We start from the raw sequence: 8,862 nt of genomic DNA on the forward strand, positions 1-8,862 counted from the left end.
ATAATGAAGATGTAAATAGTTTTTGAATGGGAATTTATAAAATTTGGAAATTTCTTATTAATTTTTGGAAACATTTACAAAATTCTTGTACAGTTTTTTAAAAATTTTATATCATTTTTTTTTCTTCCTTATCATCCTTTCAGGGTTGATAAAATAAGCACCAGTTGTGCACTAGGGTCGATATAATCAACTAGGTCCCTCCTATCAAATTTCAGGCCCTGTACCTATAGTAGAAAGGACTGCTGCTGTTGTTGTTGTTGTTAAGGTGGTGAACTGGTTGAATTGTTTAAGCATCGGAAAAAGTGCTTTGCAGTACTTTTTCTGGCTCTTTACATTCCGAGTTCAAATCCTAATGAAGTCAATTTTGCCTTTCATCCTTTGAAGATCATCATCATCATCATCTTCATTTAACGTCCGCTTTCCATGCTAGCATGGGTTGAATGATTTGACTGAGGACTGGCGAACCAGATGGCTACACCAGGTTCCAATCTGATCTGGCAGAGTTTCTACAACTGGATGCCCTTCCTAATGCCAACCACTCAGAGAGTGTAGTGGGTGCTTTTTACGTGCCACCGGCATGAGGGCCAGTCAGGCGGTACATAAAAATAAAGTACTTGTCAAATATTGGGGGTCAATGGTATCAAGTAATCCCCTCCACTTTAGTATAAAAAGGTAGCAAGCTATTAGAATCTAGAATTACTAGAGTATCCAACAAAATGGATCTCTTTTCGTTCTGGTTTCAAATTGTACTGAGAGCATAAGTGATCTATTTCTAGCATATTGGATGTCCACTTAGTGGTCATCTCTTTTTATACGCATGTAATACAATTTTCCTGAATTTTCAAATTTTTCTATATGCTAGGCTACCGGTTTTAAATTGATGTTAATTAAATTAATATTCAATTTATCACCCTCGTTATTTAAATTTTATATATATATATATATATATATAGGCGCAGGAGTGGCTGTGTGGTAAGTAGCTTGCTAACCAACCACATGGTTCCGGGTTCAGTACCACTGCGTGGCATCTTGGGCAAGTGTCTTCTGCTATAGCCCCGGGCCGACCAATGCCTTGTGAGTGGATTTGGTAGACGGAAACTGAAAGAAGCCTGTCGTATATATGTATATATATGTGTGTGTGTGTGTGTGTTTCTATGTCTGTGTTTGTCCCCCTAGCATTGCTTGACAACCGATGCTGGTGTGTTTACGTCCCCCATCACTTAGTGGTTCGGCAAAAGAGACCGATAGAATAAGTACTGGGCTTACAAAAGAATAAGTCCCGGGATCGAATTGCTCGATTAAAGGCGGTGCTCCAGCATGGCCGCAGTTAAATGACTGAAACAAGTAAAAGAGTATATATATATATATAAAACCCATGCTAGCATGGAAAACGGACGTTAAGTATATATATATATATATATATAAACAACGGTTAAATTCATAAACAATACCGTTAAAGGTATTCTTTAATATGCTGGCCATTGATGAAATTTTTTTCAAGAAAATTTTTTTTTTTTCGAAAAGAATTTTATCCTCACATTTGATATATATATATATATATATATATACACACACACATGTATGTACATAATGAGAGAAGTTATATTACAAGGTTTATTTTGTAAATATTTTGGGATAACATTCCATCCACTGAACTATTCACCATCATGACAATTTTTTTTAATTCCATAGTTTCATACACAGACTCACACACACACACACACACACACATAATTGGTTCATTAAATTCCATTTTTTGAACATTTATTCAATAACAGCAAAAAAAAACAAAAACATTACTACACCATCGCCATAAAAAAAATCATTAAAGATTCATTCCAATGCTTGAAGCTTTTATTATTATTATTATAATTAGTAGGGTGGCAAGCTGGCAGAATCATTAGCACACTGGGTGAAGTGCTTAGCAGTATTTTGTCTGCTGCTATGTTCTGAGTTCAAATTCCGCTGAGGTCGACTTTACCTTTTATCCTTTCGAGGTCAATGAAATAAGTACCGGTTATGCACTGGGGCCGATGTAATCAACTTAAGCTCCTTCCCCCCCAAATTTTCCAGGCCTTGTGCCTAGAATAGAAATAATAATTATTATTCCATATTATTCCATTCATCCATTTGTGGCCGATAAAATAAGTACCAGTTGACTACTGGGGATTGATGTAATCAACTTACCCCACCTCCTCTGAAATTGCCGGCCTTGTGCCAAAATATGAAACCATTAATATTATTATTATTTAAGGCAGTGAGCTGGCAGAATCATTAGCATGCTCGGCAAAATACTTAATGGCATTTCATCTGTCTTTACATTCTGGGTTCAAATTCTGCCAAGGTCAACTTTGCCTTCCATCCTTTTTGAGGTTGATAAATTAAGTACCAGTGAAACACTGGGGTCAATATAATCGATTAGTCCCCTTTCCCCAAAATTTCTGGCCTCCTGCCCTTAGTAGAAAGGATTATTATTATTATTATTATTATTATTATTATTCTATGTTTGACTTTTGCTTTATATTTGTACAAGTTGGCTCCAAGTCTCACCCAGAGACTTCAAGAGACAACAGGTTGGAAGTTCACGTTGTTGTTATGCCTAGTGTGCCATATATTTGGTTTTTTTTTTGGTGTTGTACTAGTGAATGTCCAAAAAAAAAAAAAACGAAAATTATGTTTGTTTTAAACCCTGAGATTATTATTATTATATTATTATTATTGTTCAGTAGTTTTATTTTTATAGCGTGCTTTCACTTCACTTCACTACCGAACGCAGCTCTGTGTGCCTTGGGTATGTGCTGTGATTTGTTGTGATGCTCTGATGGTTATTGTATGGAAAGTGTTCTGCGTAGGATGTGTGCAGTGCCTAGTAGTGCAATTTTCTGTTTGTTATTATTATTATTATTATTATTATTATTATTTACCAGTAGAGCACTGGGTTTTACACAATTGACTAGCTCCCATCACAACCAAATTTCATGCCTTATTATAAATGTTATTGTTATTAAGGTGATGAGCTGGAAGAATGGTTAGTAGGTTGGACAAAATGCTTAGTGGCATTTCACCTGACCCTACATTCTGAGTTCAAATTGTGCTAAAGTCGACCTTTACCTTTTATCTTTTTTGGAGGTCAATAAAATAGGTACTGGTCAAGTATTGAGGTTGATGTAATTAATTAAAGCCCTTCCCCAGGCCCTGTGGCTATATTAGAAAGACATTTTATTTTTATCATAAGGATTTGAACTTAGAATGTTAAGAGTTATAGTTTTTGGTTACAGCTCCCTACATTCCGGGTCCAAATTGTGGTGAGGTCAGTTTGACCATGACCTTTCATCCTTCTGTGGTCAATGAAATATTAGGTTGTCCCAAAAGTTCGTAAACACTTGCGAATATTGAATTTTTACTCGCCAAGTACTAACAAAAACAACAAAAATTATTCCTCAAAATAAAGACCATTATTTTCCAAGACTTTCTATGAACTTTTGGGACAACCTTATATATACTAGTCGTATTCTTGGGTCAGTATAACTGACTAAATCCCTTAATCCCAAATTTACTTCCCTTGTGACTGTTTTTTTAATAAACAATGACATCCATTTCTTTGATATATTTTTTCAACTGCTGTGAGATATTAATTAAAGACTCAAAACCAGGATGTTATATAAACTTTACTGTAAATATACTGTATGAATATAAAAAACATTTTTTTTCTTAAAATCTGTGTTTGGCTCAATTTTATTTTTTCATCATTCTTTTACTTGTTTCAGTTATTTGACAACAGATGCTGGTGTGTTTACGTCCCCGTAACTTAGCGGTTCGGCAAAAGAGACCTATTTCTTTATTACCCACAAGGGGCTAAACATAGAGGGGACAAACATGGACAGACATAGGTATTAAGTCGATTATATCGACCCCAGTGCTTAACTGGTACTTAATTTATCGACCCCGAAAGGATGAAAGGCAGGAGGCCAGAAATTTTGGGGAAAGGGGACTAATCGATTATATTGACCCCAGTGTTTCACTGGTACTTAATTTATCAACCTCAAAAAGGATGGAAGGCAAAGTTGACCATGGCAGAATTTGAGCCCAGAATGTAAAGACAGATGAAATTTTATTTTTTCATCATTTTTTTACTTGTTTCAGTCATTTGACAACAGATGCTGGTGTGTTTACGTCCCCGTAACTTAGCGGTTCGGCAAAAGAGACCTATTTCTTTATTACCCACAAGGGGCTAAACATAGAGGGGACAAACATGGACAGACATAGGTATGAAGTCGATTATATCGACCCCAGTGCTTAACTGGTACTTAATTTATCGACCCCGAAAGGATGAAAGGCAAAGTCGACCTCGGCGGAATTTGAACTCACAAAGTAACGGCAGACGAAATACCGCTAAGCATTTCGCCCGACGTGCTAACAATTCTGCTAGCTCGCCGGTTCGGCAAAAGAGACCGATAGATTAAGTACTAGGCTTACAAAGAATAAGTCCTGGGGTCGATTTGCTCGACTAAAGGCAGTGCTCCAGCATGGCTACAGTGAAATGACTGAAACAAGTAAAAGAGTAAAAGAGAGTATGCATACAAACAAGTCATTTTTCCTGTTAGTTCTTTTGAAATATTTTTGCTATGTATTTTTATACAAGAAAACAGTTTGTTTTAGAGTTATCTGTGTCCCAGGAAGAGAAGAGGTTCAAAAGAATAAGGGGTCAAAGAACCAAAAGTTCTGATAAGACTGTTGCAGGAATTACTGGAGAACTAAGTGCTTCCCACTGGAGGTGGGCAGTCAAGGATTTCCCTTAAAACTTTGGGTAATAGATGAGTGAGCAGAAAAGCCATCAAGAAGAACACAGACATTGCGGAGGATGTGGGTGGCTACGATTAAAACAGAAGTAACAGGTGTAGAGTCAGTAGAATGCCACCTGGGTACTGTCAACAAGAAATATCTTTTCTTTACTACCCACAAGGGGCTAAACATAGAGGGGACAAACAAGGACAAGGACAGACAAACGGATTAAGTCGATTACATCGATCCCAGTACGTAACTGGTACTTAATTTATCGACCCCAAAAGGATGAAAGGCAAAGTTGACCTCGGCGGAATTTGAACTCAGAACGTAATGGCAGACGAAATACGGCTACGCATTTCGCCTGGCGTGCTAACTGTTCTGCTAGCTCGCCGCCTAACTAGAAATATCACTGGTGTGTGGAAGCACTCCGTCGGTTACGACGATGAGGGTTCCGGTTAATCGGATCAACGGAACAGCCTGCTCGTGAAATTAACGTGTAAGTGGCTGAGCACTCCACAGACACGTGTACCCTTAACATAGTTCTCAGGGGATATTCAGCGTGACACAGAGAGTGACAAGGCCGGCCCTTTGAAATACAGGTACAACAGAAACAGGAAGTAAGAGTGAGAGAAAGCTGTGGTGAATGAGTACAGCAGGGATCACCACCATCCCCTGCCAGAGCCTCGTGGAGCCTTCAGGTGTTTTCGCTCAATAAACACTCACAACGCCCGGTCTGGGAATCGAAACCGCAATCCTACGACCGCGAGTCCACTGCCCTAACCACTGGGCCATTGCGCCTCCACATGAAGCATGTAACAATGAGCTGTCACACTAACGATAAACAGCTAAGTCACTGTTACTATATAATATCTGTTGGGACCGTTCTGTGATGATGCTGCAGAACAGTATGAGTGCTGGAGACTGGTAACACTACCAAAGTTACCTCTGAGTTGCTGAAGCAGAAATATCATTATAGCAAATATTCTGCTCAATACCACAGATTTGCTTGACCTTAACTACTTGACCATGTCCCTTAGTGGCTGACAATACGTGCTTCTCTGATCATGAGCAGAAGTAGTTGGGAAGTATTATAGCTATATAATACACCTTTTCAAACTCTACCCATCTAACACCCGTGGACATATTTACAAAGTCAGAAAACAGCACAACTCCCATGACTTCAGGAAACATTTTTTCATGCTGAGAGTTGCTGAAGCATGGAACAAACTGCCGGCATCAGTTGTTAGTTGTCGGAGCACTGCATCCTTCAAAACTTCCATGCTTTCTGAGATTCACCAACACTACACCTGATTTTCTCCCCTCCTTACACACACAAGCATGTATCTGACTCATACATTGTTCGCTTTCCAGACATTTCTACATTACTGCATGTATTTTATATGCACTTTCTGACAAGTTGTGGTGCACCTGAGCACTGTATACAATAATTTCATTATTATTATTATTTAAAAACTCCACCCGTCTAACACCCGTGGACATATTTACAAAGTCAGAAAACAGCACAACTCCCATGACTTCAGGAAACATTTTTTCATGCTGAGAGTTGCTGAGGCATGGAACAAACTGCCGGCATCAGTTGTTAGTTGTCGGAGCACTGCATCCTTCAAAACTTCCATGCTTTCTGAGATTCGCCAACTCTACACCTGATTTTCTCCCCTCCATACACACGCAAGCATGTATCTGTCTCATACATTGTTCGCTTTCCAGGCATTTTTACATTACTGCATGTACTTTATATGCACTTTCTGACAAGTTGTGGTGCACCTGAGCACTGTATACAATAATTTCATTATTATTATTATTATATGTTGAGAGGGATTGTTTGGAGTTTGAATAAATGAAACAAAAGTTAAGTTTGAAGGAAATATTTGCCATTTTTCAGACTTTCTAGGGGTAAGCAAAGGGATTAACAGTTGTTACACAAGTGTAATATAGGCGCAGGAGTGGCTGTGTGGTAAGTAGCTTGCTAACTAACCACATGGTTCCGGGTTCAGTCCCACTGCGTGGCATCTTGGGCAAGTGTCTTCTGCTATAGCCCCCGGGCCGACCAATGCCTTGTGAGTGGATTTGGTAAACAGAAACTGAAAGAAGCCTATATAGGCGCAGGAGTGGCTGTGTGGTAAGTAGCTTGCTAACCAACCACATGGTTCCGGGTTCAGTCCAACTGCGTGGCATCTTGGGCAAGTGTCTTCTGCTATAGCCCCCGGGCCGACCAATGCCTTGTGAGTGGATTTGGTAGATGGAAACTGAAAGAAGCCCGTCGTATATATGTATATATATATGTGTGTGTGTGTGGGGGTGGGTTTGTGTGTCTGTGTTTGTCCCCCTAGCATTGCTTGACAACCGATGCTGGTGTGTTTACGTCCCCGTAACTTAGCGGTTCGGCAAAAGAGAACCGATAGAATAAGTACTTGGCTTACAAGAATAAGTCCCGGGGTCGATTTGCTCGACTAAAGGTGGTGCTCCAGCATGGCCGCAGTCAAATGACTGAAACAAGTAAAAGAGTAAAAGAGAGAGCCAGATATTGTAGTTGAGATACCCCTGCCGGTGACACGTTGGGCCTCACAGAGGTAATGACAAAAGACCGAGAACTCTGAGATATGCTGTGACTGCGAAGACCTGACAAATGAAGTGAGTTCATGACTTGCTGTGCTTACCTTGGATCGTAGGGTGACCTGCTGTGCTTGAGGAGACCTATTGAGTGAAGTACATCCACATCAAAATAAAAATCAAATGGAAATTGTAGTTGTGATACCCGTGCCACGTAAAAAGCACCATCCGAACATGGCCAATGCCAGCGCTGCCTTGACTGGCGTCGGTGCCAGTGACAAGTAGAAAGCACCAACCGATTGTGGTCGTTGCCGGTGGCACGTAAAAAGCACCCACTACACTCACGGAGTAGTTGGCGTTAGGAAGGGCTTGGATGGAAGCACTCCGTCGGTTACGACGACGAGGGTTCTGGTTGATCCGAATCAACGGAACAGCCTGCTCGTGAAATTAACGTGTAATTGGCTGAGCACTCCAAAGACACGTGTACCCTTAACGTAGTTCTCGGGGATATTCAGCGTGACACAGAGAGTGACAAGGCCGGCCCTTTGAAATACAGGTACAACAGAAACAGGAAGAAAGAGTGAGAGAAAGTAGTAGGGAAAGAGTACAGCAGGGATCACCACCATCCCCTGCCGGAGCCTCGTGGAGCTTTTAGGTGTTTTCGCTCAATAAACACTCACAACGCCCGGTCTGAGAATGGAAACCGCGATCCTATGACCGCGAGTCCGCTGCCCTAACCACTGGGCCATTGTGCCTCCAGGAAGGGCTTCCAGCTATAGGAACACTGCCAGATCAGACTGGAGCCTGGTGCAGCCTCCTGGCTTCCCAGACCCAGGTCGAACCGTCCAACCCATGCTAGCATGGAAAACGGACTTTAAACGATGATGATGATGAAGAATATAACGTATTCATTGTATTGCGCCTTCCGAATACTCGACCAGTCAAACTTTCCAGGGTTGTTAAGAATTATTCTCGCTTGAATAAGATTGTTGATTAATATATATTAATATTGTTATATTTGGGGACTCTCTCTTTTACTTTCTTTTAGTTGTTTCAGTCATTTGACTGCGGCCATGCTGGAGCACCGCCTTTAGTTGAGCAAATCGACCCCGGGACTTATTCTTTGTAAGCCCAGTACTTATTCTATCGGTCACTCTTTTGCCGAACCGCTAGAGACGGGGACGCAAACACAGTCAAGCAATGCTAGAGGGACAAACACAGACACACAAATACATACACACACATACATACATATATATATATACATATATACGACAGCTTCTTTCAGTTTCCGTTTACCAAATCCACTCACAAGGCATTGGTCGGCCCGGGGCTATAGCAGAAGACACTTGCCCACACAGCCACTCCTGCGCCTGTATTGTCCTGTCTAAACTTTTTTAAGGCTATGGATTAAAACATTGGTCAAGAATGGAAGGGGTTCTTAAATATATTATTGTTAGTTATTTTTAACTTCAGTCACCGGTATTATTACAAGTCAGGGAAAAA

The sequence above is a fragment of the Octopus sinensis genome, linkage group LG24 (genome assembly GCF_006345805.1).
Source record: "Octopus sinensis linkage group LG24, ASM634580v1, whole genome shotgun sequence".
Taxonomy (NCBI): Eukaryota; Metazoa; Mollusca; class Cephalopoda; order Octopoda; family Octopodidae; genus Octopus; species Octopus sinensis.